Source organism: Cervus elaphus, chromosome 9 (assembly GCF_910594005.1).
Source record: "Cervus elaphus chromosome 9, mCerEla1.1, whole genome shotgun sequence".
NCBI lineage: Eukaryota > Metazoa > Chordata > Mammalia > Artiodactyla > Cervidae > Cervus > Cervus elaphus.
In genome coordinates, this window is record NC_057823.1 from 99,724,371 (window position 1) to 99,738,571 (window position 14,201).

The following is a 14,201-nucleotide window of genomic DNA, read 5'->3' on the forward strand; positions in this document are numbered from 1 at the left end:
AGAAAAATTCATGTATTTAGAACAGAGGGAAAATGGCCCAGGGAAAAGCAACCAGAACAAGCCACACAGGTCACCATGGTAACACCAGTTTGAAAATGTCATTCTCCTTAAGTTTCTGACATTTCTGATACGTTCAGGATGCAGGGCTCCATCTAGTGGTTTTATTTAAATTTCTGTCAGACCACACCTTCTCAAACTCAATTCCCAAATAAAAGAGCAATTCTTTTTTTTAAGATGTACATTTGATTAAGACCATGCATATGTCCCCAGACCTAGTTCTTTGCCTAGGTCTGGTTTTATAAATGCTGGTGATAAACCAAGTCTGATTTATATGACGTATCTTGTGTGGGAATTGTCTGTGACTCTAGGTATCTGATCAACCTTGAGAAATGGTAGCACAGCTAGTGGGATAATTTTTGAAGATAACCATTGCTAGTTTAATAATTACCAGTTGCCATTAAATGAGTTGTAAAAATTAAAAAAAAAAAAATAAGGTGTACATTTGCATTTGTAGGATACAGTCAGAGTTTGGTTTGTAAGATAAGTGGTTAGACATTTTGTCAATTACTGAATTACTGCTTTTTGATGCTAAAAAAAATCATATGGAAAGAGGCATACAAAACTTTATAGTCTGTAAAATAATATGTAGTTCTAAGTTTATAACATATGCAGAGTTTTGTCCACACAAAGGATTTATTATGGGAAATTTTATTCCAAAATCATTTATTTTCTTCTTTCTGAACAGAAAAAAAAGGCCTTGGCCTTGTTTTTCTCTGTTGAAATCTAGGTGCATCAAAATATGGACATACAGTCCATTAGCAAAAGGAGCAAAGTTTTAACTTTAAAAATACATTCTCTGTTCCTCACGGGGGGAAAAAAACATTATCTTTATTGGGGTATCAACCAGCCATCCATGTGTATACAGAAAATTTAAATATTAAAAGCCCAATTCGTGATTTCCAGATATACACTAAGTAAAAATATCAGCCTGTGGAGATAATTTATATTCCTTTTGGCTCCATATTGACAACCAATTAATAATTAAATATATCACATATTTGCATAAAGTACAAAAGATCTTAATGACCCAGATGATCATGATGGTGTGATCACTAACCTAGACCCAGACATCCTAGAATGTGAAGCCAAGTGGGCCTCAGGAAGCATCAATACAAACAAAGCTAGCAGAGGTGATGGAATTCCAGTTGAGCTATTTCAAATCCTGAAAGATGATGCTGTGAAAGTGCTACACTCAATATGCCAGCAAATTTGAAAAACTCAGCAGTGGCCACAGGACTGGAAAAGATCAGTTTTCATTCCAATCCCAAAGGAAGACAATGCCAAAGAATGTTCAAACTACTTCATAATTGCACTCATTTCACATGCTACGAAAGTAATGCTCAAAATTCTCCAAGCCAGGCTTCAACAGTACATGAACAGAGAACTTAGAGAATTTAGAAAAGGCAGACAAACCAGAGACCAAATTGCCAACATCTGTTGGATCACTGAAAAAGCAAGAGTGTTCCAGAAAAACATCTACTTCTGCTTCATTGACTACACTAAAACCTTTGACAATGTGGATCACAACAAACTATGGAAAATTCTTCAAGAGATGGAAATAACAGACCACTTTACCTGCTTCCTGTGAAACCTGTATGCAGGTCAACAAGTAACAGTTAGAACCAGACATGGAACAAAGAACTGGTTCTAAATTGGGAAAGGAGTACATTAAGGCTGTATATTGTCACCCAGCTTATTTAACTTATATGCAGAGTACATCATGAGAAACACAGGGCTGGAGGAAGCACAAGCTGGGAATCAAGATTGCCTGGAGAAATATCAATAACCTCAGATATGTAGATGACACCGTTATGGCAGAAACTGAAGAGGAACTAAAGAGCCTCTTGATGAAGGTGAAAGAGGAGAGTGAAAAAGCTGGTTTAAAACTCAACATTCAAAAGACAAAGATCATGGCATCCGATCACATCACTTCATGGCAAATGGATGGGGAAACAATGGAAGCAGTGGTAGACTTTATTTTCTTGGGCTCCAAAATAACTGCAGATGACTGTAGCCATGAAATTAAAAGACACTTGCTCCTTAGAGGAAAACCTAGACAGCATATTAAAAAGCAGAGACATTGCTGACAAAGGTTCGTCTAGTCAAAGCTATGGTTTTTCTGGTAGTCGTGTATGAATGTGAGAGTTGGACCATAAAGAAGGCTGAGCACCGAAGAACTGATGTTTTTGAAATTGTGGTATTCAAGGAGACCCTTGAGAGTCCCTTGGACTACAAGGAGATGAAACCAGTCAATCCTAAAGGAAGTCAGTCCTGAATGTTCGTTGGAAGGACTGATGCTAAAGCTGAAGCTCCAATTCTTTGGTCACCTGATACGAAGAGTCAACTCATTGGAAAAGACCCTGATGCTGAGAAAGATTGAAGACAGGAGGAGAAGGTGATAACAGAGGATGAGATGGTTGGATGGATCACCCATTCAACTGACATGAGTTTGAGCAAGCTCCTGGAGTTATGATGAACAGGGAAGCCTGGCATGCTGCCGTCCTTGGGGTTGCAAAGAGTCATACAGGACTGAGTGACTGAACAACAACAAGAACTGTTTCATAGCCCTAGTTTCAATAATCTCAAACTATTTTTAAGAAATAGTTTTAGTGTGTTCAAGTCTGTGCACTAAGTGGAATTTTCATAGTATCTATTGCTTACTATACCATATCATTTAAATAGCTCTTACCTTTCTGTTTACTAATATCTAGAGACCCATGCTGCAAAAATACCAAGCAAATAGCACATACATTATTTGCAAACCTCATTTATTAAAAAAAAAAATTCAAATTTAAGATAAGGTGCTGGGTTTGTGGATCATGCCTCTCTCAGTATTTTCTATGTCTGGACCAGACATCCTATGTCCCATGACCACCCTGTGGCCTAGATAGCTCCCATCACTTCCTCATGTCTTAGCTCAAAGGCAAAGGCTTCATCAAATCTTATGCCACCTCATATGCCTGACCCTCAGTGGTCCTAAGTCTTGACCGTAAATTGTAGTTATCTGGATAGTGAGACATTTTCTCATACCTCTATTTTCCCTCAGAGACTTTTGTTCACTTGGTCTGGGATGAAAACTTGGTGTGGAGAATTTTAGAGCTTCATAGGTTAGTCTAATGTGAGCTCCACATTATCCCTCCTCCTTTATATTGACATAACCTGCCATCAACTTCAATATCCGCTTCTTCACGGAAGAAGTTCTTAGTTGAACTTTTTTGCCACAGCATTTAACATAGTGATGATATAATACTAGGCACTGAAAAAAAGAGTATTTATGAGATCATGCTGACCACAGCAACTGGTGAATAATGATTCACCAGTGTCAAAGACAGGGTGTTATTGGGGAAATGTGATGAGAATATATAAGGTCTGATATTTGGAGAGGTATGAATGAATTGAGGTAAGAGTCAAGAGTATTGCTTAGAGCTAAAGAGGAAGGAGGAATTCCTAGAATATGTGTTGTACTGGCAAAAACAAAACATAGTTTTACTAGTAAAAGGCAAAGTGACATAAAAAGAAATACCAGACAATGGCATTTGTGCTGGTTCATGCTGGGGTGTGTGGAACCTGGCTGCGTGCCATTCCACTTGAGAGTCATTCACCAGACTTACTGGAAAGAAAGTAAAACGGATCAGTAACTTGGACCATTAACATAATCTCCCCCCAAATCCAGCAGTCTGGAGACAAAACCAAAGGAACAAAGGGCTCAGAATGTTCATAACACTGTATTATGAAGAACAAGAAAATGAAATCTGGTCCTGTGTCTTACAGTTGAGATATCTGATTGTTTGACATTTACACAGGGCATGGCTGAGTAATAAGACTGTTAGCGTCACTGCTCCCAAGAGTAGAGACAGTTTTACAGTTTTGTTTGAGAGTTTTCTAAATGCAATTAAACCCCAGCCACTTTTAATAACTCATGAAGTTCAAGTCTTGCTAAAAGCTAAGTAAAGTAAACATATAAGGATCTGCTTTTATATTCGTGTCAATGTAAGCCCACCCTCCACCCACCTCCTACACTAAAAGGAGAATCATTAAACCTGAGAACAGGGTAGTTGCAGAACGATTACTAGATGTATCTTAATCACTGAGAAGAGCAGCCAGAGCTGTCCAAGACCTATCTTTCTGAAATTACTAAGTCAAATGATTTTTTTAAAGAGATGAGTCATCTTTACAAAATGAAAAATTAGTAAGACATTGATTTTAAGACCAAGAGCCCCAGAAAATCAGTCCCACAACTACAATGAAAAAATACTTGAAAATAGTTTTTTTTCTTTTTATATATTTAAGACAAGGACTGGAGGTAGATACTAGTGATTGAGTGAATTGATACTCTAAAAGTTCTAAAATTTTCAAGGAGCAATTTCAGAACGTTTTTTCATATGTCATTCTCTCATTTAATTTATGGAACCTAGTTTAGCTGAGAACTAATGTAATAGAGAGCAATGTTATGTAGACAACATTTCCTTGGAGAAAGGACTAAAGTAAAACAAATCTGTTCTATCTATTAGCCAGCCAATCATGGCAATATTGATGTGTCTTTCTTTATAGAAAAATATTATGAAATGGAGAATAGTTATTATCTATTAGGCTGGTTAAAGTTTTTATAAAATGTTATGATTTAATAATTATAAATCTCAGGGAGGGTAAGTACTATTGTCTTATAGTTTATAATATATAGAATCTACAGATCAGTGCAATTCCTATCAAACTACCAATGGCATTTCTCACAGCACTAGAACAAAAAATTTCACAATTTGCATGAAACACAAAAGACACCAAATAGCCAAAGCAATTTTAAGAAAGAAGAATGGAGCTGGAGGAACAAACCTTCCTGACTCCAGCACATACTACAAAGCTACAATAATCAAAACATTATGGTACTGGAATAAAAACAGAAATATAGATCAATAAAACCAGACAGAAAGTCCAGATATAAATCCATGCACCTATGGGTACCTCATCTTTGACAACGGAGGCAAGAATATACAATGAAGAAAAGACAGTCTCTTCAATAAGTGGTACTGGGAAAACTGGACAGCTATGTGTAGACACATGAAATTAGAACACTTCCTAACACCATACACAGAAGTAAACTCAAAATGGATTAAAGACCTAAATTTAAGCCTAGAAGCTGTAAAACTCTTAGAGGAAAACATAGGCATAACATTCTTTGACATAAATCAGAGCAATATCCTCTTTGACTGACTTCCTAGAGTAATGAAAATAAAAGCAAAAATAAACAAGTTGGACCTAATTAAACTTAAAAGCTTTTGCATAGAAAGGAAAACTATGAACAAGATAAAAAGACAACCCTCAGAATGGGAGAAAATAATTGCAAACAATGAAACAACTGATCAAGAATTAATCACACCACACGCAAAAGAGAGACAGGTTGGAAAGTTGCTCCCTGACACAGGGAGCCCAATCTGGTGCTCTGTGAAAACCTAGAGGGTGGGGTGGGGTGGTGGGTGGGAGGAGGTTCAAGAGACGAGGGACGCATGTATACTTACAACGCATGTGTACAGACTCACGTTGTATGGCAGAAGTCTGCATAATGTTGTAAAGAAATTATCGTCCAATTAAAAATAAATTAAATAATATTAAATTATATTAAAAAGTAATGTAGATGTACTTATACATATAAATATTTCAGTATCTATATACAAGGGAACATAGAGAAATTAAACTTTCTCAGTGTCACAGATATATTCATTGAGGAATAATTACTGAGAAATTAATGTGCACTAGTACTTTTAAAAAATATCCAATTGGTTTAAACTAAAAATAAATAAATAAAATTTGCCAATTATTCTCACCCCGTATCCCCCTTCTGGCAACAAGCAATGTGTTCTCTGTATCTTTGAGAATGTTTTTATTTGTTTTGTTTCTTTGTTTTTGACCTGCCACATATAGGAGAGATCATATGGTATGTGGAATTTGTCTTTTTCCGTTTGACTTATTTCACTAGGCATAATACTCTCAAGGTCCATCCATGTTGTCACAAATGGCTAAATATCCCTGGGTCGGGAAGATCCCCTGGTGGAGGGCATGGCAACCCACTCCAGTATTCTTGCCTGGAGAATCCAATGGACAGAGGAGCCTAAAAGTCTACAGTCCATGGGGTTGCAAAGAGTACAACAGAATGGAAATGACTGAGCGTATGTATATGTATATACACATACCTCATAAATCCTTTATCTTTTCATTCATTGATGAATACTTACTTAGATTATTTCAATGCTCCAGTAATTTTAAGGGACAGGAGAGGTGGTGTATCAAGATGAATAGGCACTTGTAAAGAATCTTACTTTTTAGCAGGAAAAAAGCAATGTAAGTAAGTTTTTAAAAATCCAACAGAGAAATAACCACCTTCTGTACAATGTTGTGGGATCCCCTGGTGGCACCTCCATCCATAGTTCTTCAGGCACTATGTTAGATCTAATTCCTTGAGTCTGTCTGTCATGTCTCTACTATATAATAGTAAGGAATTTTATTTAGATCATACATGAATGGCCTAGTGGTTTTCCCTACTTTCTTCTATGAAGTCTGAATTTTGCAATAAGCAGTTCATGATCTCGGAGAAGACAATGGCAACCCACTCCAGTACTCTTGCCTGGAAAATCCCATGGATGGAGGAGCCTGGTGGGCTGCAGTCCATGGGGTCGCACAGAGACTGAAGCGACTTAGCAGCAGCAGCAGTTCATGATCTAAGTCACAGTCAGCTCCCAGTCTTGTTTTTCACTGACTGTATAGAGCTTCTCCACCTTCGGCTGCAAAGAATATAATCAATCTGATTTTGGTATTGACTATCTGGTGATGTCCATGTGTAGAGTCATCTCTTTTGTTGTTGGAAGAGGGTGTTTGCTATGACCAGTGTGTTCTCTTGGCAAGATTCTGTTAGCCTTCACCCTGCTTCATTGTGTATTCAAAACACCAAACTCGCCTGTTACTCTAGGTTATCTCTTGATTTCCTACATTTGCATTCCAATCTCCTATGATAAAAAGGACATCCGTTTTTTGTTTATTTGTTTTGTTCGTGTTCTAGAAAGTCTTGCAGGCCTTCATAGAACCTACTTCAACTTCATAGAACCTACTTCATAGAAGTTCAACTTCAACTTCCTTGGCATTAGTGGTTGGGGCCTAGACATGAATTACTGTGATATTGAATGGTATACATTGGAAATACACCTAGACCACTCTGTCATTTTAATGCACCCAAGTTCTGCATTTAGGACTCTTCCGTTGACAATGAGGGCTACACCATTTCTTTTAAGAGATTCTTGCCCACAGTAGTAGTTATAGTGGTCATCTGAATTCAATTTGCCCATTCTGGTCCATTTTAGTTCATTGATTCCTAAACTATTGATGTTTACTTTTGCCATCTCCTGTTTGATCACTTCTAGTTTACCTTGATTCATGGACCTAACATTCCAGATTCCTATTCAATATTGTTCTTCACAGCATTGGACTTTACTTTCACCACCAGACACATACATAACTGGACATTATTTCTGCTTTGGCTCAGCCTCTTCTTCTTTCTGCAGTATTTCTCCACTCTTCTCCAGTAGCATACTGGACACCTACTGACCCGGAGAGTTCATCTCTCAAAGTCATATCTTTCTGACTTTTCATACTGTTCATAAAGTTTTCACGGCAAGAACACTGAAGTTGTTTGCCGTTCCCTTCTCCAGTGGACCATGTTTTGTCAGAACTCTTCTCCATGATCTGTCCATCTTGGGTGGTCCTACAAGGTATGGCTCATAGTTTCAATGAGTTAGACAAGGCTGTGGTCATGTGATCAGCTTTGTTAGTTTCCTGTGATTGTGTTTTTCATTCTTTCTGCCCACTGATGGATGAGGATAAGAGGCTTGTGGAATGGTCCTGATGAGAGGGACTGGCTGTGAGGAAAAGGAATAATATACCCATCTGAATGCAGAGTTCCAAAGAATAGCAAGGAGAAATAAGAAAGCCTTCATAAGTGATCAGTGCAAAGAAATAGAGGAAAACAATAGAATGGGAAAGACTAGGGATTTTTTCAAGAAAATTAGAAATGCCAAGGGAACATTTCATACAAAGACAGGCACAATAAGGAACAGAAACAGTGTGTACTTAATAGAAGCAGAAGATCTTAAGAAGAGGTGGCAAGACTACATAGAACTTTACAAAAAAGATCTTAATGACCCAAAAAACCATGATGGTGTGATCACTCACTTAGAGTCACACATCCTGGAATGTGAAGTCAAGTGGGCCTTAGGAAGCATCACTATGAACAAAGCTAGTGGAGGTGGTGGAATTCCAGCTGAGCTATTTCAAATCCTGAAAGATGATGCTGTGAAAGTGCTGCATTCAGCCTGCCAGAAAATATGGAAAACTCACCAGTGGCCACAGGACTGGAAAAGGTCACATTTCACTCCAATCCCAAAGAAGGGCAATGCTAAAGAATGTTCAAACTACCACACAATTGTACTTTTTTCACAAGCTAACAAAGTAATGCTCAAAATTCTCCAAGTTAGGCTTCTACAGTGCATATAACTGAGAACTCCCAGATGTTCAAGATGGATTTAGAGAAGGCAGAAAAAGGCCAGAGAACAAATTGCCAACATCCGTTGGATCATAGTAAAAGCAAGAGAGTTCCAGAAAAACATCTAGTTCTGCTTCATTGACTACGCTGAAGTCATTGACTGTGTATATCACAACAAACCATGGAAAATTCTTCAAGAGATGGGGATACCAGACCACCTGACCTGCCTCTTGTGAAATCTATATGCAGGTCAAGATGAAACATTTAAACTGGACATGGAACAATGGACTGGTTCAAAATTGGGAAAAGAGTATGTCAAGGCTGTGTATTGTCACCCTGCTTATTTAACTTATATGCAAATACATCATGAGAAATGCCAGGCTAGATGAAGTATGAGCTGGAATCCAGATTCCCAGGAGAAATATCAACAACCTCAGATATGCAGATGTCACCACCCTTATGGCAGAAAGTGAAGAGGAACAAAAGAGCCTCTTGTTGAAGGTGAAAGAGGAGAGTGAAAAAGCTGGCTTAAAACTCAACATTCAAAAAACTAAGGCATCCGATCCCTTCACTTCATGTCAAACAGATGGGAAAGAAATGGAAACAGTAGTAGACTTTATTTGCTTGGGCTCCAAAACCACTGCAGATGGTAACTGCAGCCATGAAATTAAAAAACATTTTTTCCTTGAAAGAAAAGCTTTGACAAACCTAGATAGCATATTAAAAAGGAGAGACATTACTTCGCCAACTATAGCTCATATGGTCAAAGCTATGGTTTTTCCATTAGTCATGTATGGACGTGAGAGTTGGACCATAAAGAAGGCTGAGAGCCGAAGAATTGATGCTTTTGAACTGTGGTGTTGGAGAAGACTCTTGAGAGTCCCTTGGACTGCAAGGAGATCCAACCAGTCCATCCTAAAGGAGATCAGTCCTGGGTGTTCATTGGAAGGACTGATGCTGAAGTTGAAGCTCAGTACTTTGATCACCTGATGTGAAGAGCTGACTCATTAAAAAAAGGTCCTGCTGCTGGGAACCATTGAAGGCAGGAGGAGAAGGGGCTGACAGAGAATGAGATGGTTGGGTGGCATCACCAGCTCAATAGACATGACTTTGAACAAGCTCTGGGAGATGGTGAAGGACAGTGAAGCTTGGTGTGCTGCAGTCCTTGGGGTGGCAAAGAGTCGGACACAACTGAGCAACTGAAGAACATCAAAGAGAAATAACAACTGGTGGAAAGATTTATACTAAGAATCAAAACATGCCGATTGAAAATTTAAAACGCCATTTAGGATAGCTTCAAAATACGAGACTCTTAAGAATAGATTTAAGAAAATTTTTCTTAAGACTTATACACTTAAAGCTATGATAGCATTATTTTAAAGAAGTTTTAATAGAAGAAATTTTTTAAATAGCAAAGAAATAAAATAGAAGAAGTTTTAATAGAAACTTTTAATAGATGTTTCAAAACCTATAAATGAAGATATATACTGTGTTCACAAGTCAGAAAGCTCAGTATTGCTAAGATATAAATTTCATTCAACTTGAGTTACAGGTTTAGTAAAATCTTGATCAAAAATCCCAAGAGCATATTCTCTAAGAAAAATAATAGCTGATTCAAAAATTTGTTTGGAAGTATAAAGGGTCTAGAATAACCAAAACAGGTCTAGAACAGCCAAAACAATTTTAGAAAATGACTAAATTAATGACTCAGAATATGTAATTTTAAGTCTTATTATTAAAGTACATTAATAAAGTGAAGATAAACTTACAGATTAATGGACAGAATAGAGAATTCAGAAATCAACCTAAACATTACATGTGTAGCCTCTCACATATATGATTTTTTTTTTTGCAACAGTACTAGGGTAATTCAATGGAAAAATGACAATATTTTCATATTAATATATGGAATTTCTACACCTGTATGGGAAAAATGGATCCATACATACATATAATGCACAAAATTGACCATGAAGTCAACTGTATATAACACTTTGGAAGATTTTTTCAAGGTTATATATACACTTCATTGTACAACTCAGCAATTTCTCTTTTAGAGATGACTTTTGTCATATGAAAATGACTCAGATATTTGTAGCAGGACTTCCCTGATGATCCAGTGGTTAAGACTCCTTGTTCCCAACACAGGGGACGTGTGTTTGATCCCTGATCAGGGAACTAAGATCCTACGTGTTACAACTAAGAACTGTGGTTCTACAACTAAGACCCACTGACACCTAATAAATAAACATTTAAAAAAAACGTTCACTCCAGCTGAAGTCATAATAGCACAAAGCAGGAAACACCTCAAAGTCCTTCTCCTGGTGAATGTATAAAAATAAAATTGGTGGTGCATTTATACAGTGGATAAGGAGCAAGAAAAGGAAATGGATTCCAAATTCATTCAATGAAATGAATGAGACTGCAAAAAATAATCATATGTGAAAGGGAACAGACACAAAAGACTGCATACGGTTTGATTTCACTTATTTGGGCTTCCCTTGTGGCTCAGCTGGTAAAGAATCCGCCTGCAATGAGGGAAACCTGGGTTCAATCCCTGTATTGGGAAGATCCCCTGTAGAAGGGAAAGGCTACTCACGCCAGTATTCTGGACTGGAGAATTCTCCATGGGGTCGCAAAGAGTCGGACATGACTGAGCGACTTTCACACACATCACATTTGAAGACAGACCAATGACTACCATGGGCTCAAGGTAAAGGTAGTTTATTAGCAACAAAGGTCCCCAAAGTGAGTTTTAAGAGTGATGGAACTGTTCTATATCTTGACTGAAGAGTTGTTTACCTGCTTGTATATATTTGCCAAAATTTACTGAAAAGAATGCTTATAATTGAATAAACATTACACATCAATGGAGCATGCTTAAGAAAGTATAAAACATTCTGTAAAGAAAGGGGGACTGAAGAGGAAGACATCTCTGAGAAAATGATATATTTAAAGTATATATAGAAAGCCAATGGCATAGTATGAATGCTAAACTTATTGCTACCTCCACAGCAAGATTCAGGTTAAAATTCCTCCATCGCCATTTAAACCCTCTAGAAGGAACACTTACAACATGGTTTGGGAGAAATCACGTCCCCGGAAGAAAGAATGGAGATGGAGAAATGACCAAATTATCCTGCAAAAAGAGAAGGAGGACCAGCATCTCTGTGGGCAAAAGGAAAAGACATAGGAGACAAGGTCATAGAAAGAGCCAAAGACTCTTCAGTCACGGCTCTGTAAGTCAGAGTAAGAGCTTGGATTTTATTCCAAAATAAAGCGAAGGTGGGGAGAGGTATTAAAGAGTGGAGTGGGCTGTATAATTTGTATTTTAAAAATTACTCTGCTTTGTATAAAGCAGATCATATGAGGGCAAGTGTGCAAACAAGGAAGCAATTGGAAATTAGCACCGCAGAAATGCGTGGGGCAGAGAGCTAGCAGTGGGGAATTGTTCAGAAGTTTAGCTGATAGGACTGAAGATCAATTAGGTGTTGAAAGTGAGGGAAAGAGTTCAAGATGCTGCCAAACTTTTTGTCCTAAGCAACTGGATAAATGTGGTTTCTATTTGCTGAGTTTAAAACTCTTGAGTAGAGGTGTTAGCAGACAGTTTGGGAGATGGGTATACAGTTGAGAGCTTGGACTTAAACATCCATCTCCTTTTGTCAGAGATCACCCCATTGTATATCAGAAGAAAGACGTCTTAATAGAAAAAATTTTGTTTCTGTTTCCCTGTAACTTTGCATATATTCTTGTATTCAATTTACAGAGTGTTTTCTTTTTATTCTCCTCCAATCTACACCCACTTAAATTCAGAAATACCTAGGGACAGAGATCATTCAAAGTATCTATTTTATGACTTAGCATTTTTACTTCAATAATAAGAATATCAAGTAAATTATAAGAAAGTAATACAGAGCAGCTCAAATCCCCAAAGACCAACAGGTTTTAAAGCTTCTTACCAGGGAATTTCTAAAAAATACTATGTTTAGTACAAATATGCTAAAGCTAAAAGGAACAACAAGAGATGAAAAAGTATCTCTTCTTTGATAATTTCCTGTCAAAACTATATGTTTAATTGTCATATGTAAAAGTTCAACAAAAGTAGTACAAATCCTTAAAAAAGAAAAAAAAAAATATGTCCACCTCCAGAGAAAGGATTATGTTAACATTCCTCCAGTATACAGCTGGCATATAATTAATAGCATTTGTTGAACATTAGCTACATCCAAATGTTGCTGTGTCAGTGGGGTTTGATGACTGTCATCTCTTTTTTTATTGTTGTCAACAGAGCATCAAAACCAGTTTTTGTGGGCACTTAAAAGATCTAAGTCACTAATTTTCAAACTAAATATTGTTCTCAGATTCTGCAGACAGACTCAGAGACCTTGTAAGTAAGGGAGAACTACTCAGGCTCCATACCTCTATCCTCAGGCTCCCTGTGGCCAGAAGACCCACACTTTCACGTTTGCAAACTTTGACTGTAGAATATGGGTTGACTTTTTTTTGTAAAGGACCAGAGAGTAAATATTTTAAACTTTAACAACAGAAGAAATATACCAAAAAAAAAAAAAAAAAAAGGTCTTAATAACACAGATAACTATGATGGGTGATCACACACTAGAGCCGGACATCCTGGAATGTGAAGTCAACTGGGCCTTAGGAAGTATTATCGCAAACAAGTGGAGGTGATGGAATCCCAGCTGAGCTATTTCAAATCTGAAAAGATGATGCTGTTAAAGTGCTTCGCTCAATATGCCAGCAAATTTAAAAACTTCAGCAGTGGCCACAGGACTGGAAAAGGTCAGTTTTCATTCCAATCCCAAAAAGGGCAATGCCAAACAGTGTTCAAACTACCATACAGTTGTGCTCATTTCACATGCTAGCAAGGTAATGCCCAAAATCTTTCCAACTAGGCTTCAACAGTATGTGACCTGAGAACTTCTAGCTTTACCAATTGTATTTAGAAAAGGCAGAAGAACCAGGGATCAAATTGCCGACATCCATTAGATCAAATAAAAAGCAAGAGAATTCCAAAAAAACATGTTTCATTGACTACACTAAAGCCTTTGATGTTGTGGATCATAACAAACTGTGGAAAATTCTTAAAGTAATAGGAGTACAGACGGCCTTACCTGTTTCCTGAGAAACCTGTATGACAATCAAGAAGCAACAGTTTTGACTGGACAAGGAAGAGTTGTCTGGTTCCAAATTGTGAAAGGAGTACAAGGTCCTATATTGTTTCTTTGCTTATTTAACATGATGCAGAGTACATCATGTGAAAAGCTGGCCTGGATGAATCACAGTCTGGAGTTAAGTTTGCTGGGAAAAATGTCAACAACCTCAGATATGCAGATGATACCACTCTAATGGCAGAAAGTGAGGAAGAACTAAAAAGCCTCTTGATGAGGGTAAAAGAAGGGAGTGAAAAAGCTAGCTGCAAACTCAACATTACAAAAGTTAAGGTCATGGCATCTGGTCCCATGGCTTCATGGCAAATAGAAGCGGAAGAAGTTGATGCTATGACAGATTTTATTTTCGTGGGTTGCCAAATCACTGTGGGCAATGACTGTAGCCATGAAATTAGCCAACACTTGCTCTTTGAAAACTATGAAAACCT

The 14,201-nt window shown here is 37.5% G+C and overlaps 1 long non-coding RNA gene and 1 pseudogene across 1 annotated transcript in view; one reads left to right on the top strand and one right to left on the bottom strand.

The window, feature by feature from the left end:
- The window catches only part of LOC122701032, a 28,270-nt gene extending 14,965 nt beyond the window's left edge, over nt 1-13,305 (bottom strand). Inside the window, exons 1-2 of the long non-coding RNA XR_006342902.1 lie at nt 13,201-13,305; nt 8,215-8,273 (exon numbers count right to left, since the gene is read on the bottom strand). This is a non-coding gene — a long non-coding RNA (uncharacterized LOC122701032). The remainder of the gene's footprint in view (nt 1-8,214; nt 8,274-13,200) is intronic.
- LOC122701148 lies at nt 211-317 on the top strand (annotated as a pseudogene).
- Nucleotides 13,306-14,201: the final 896 nt, after the last annotated feature.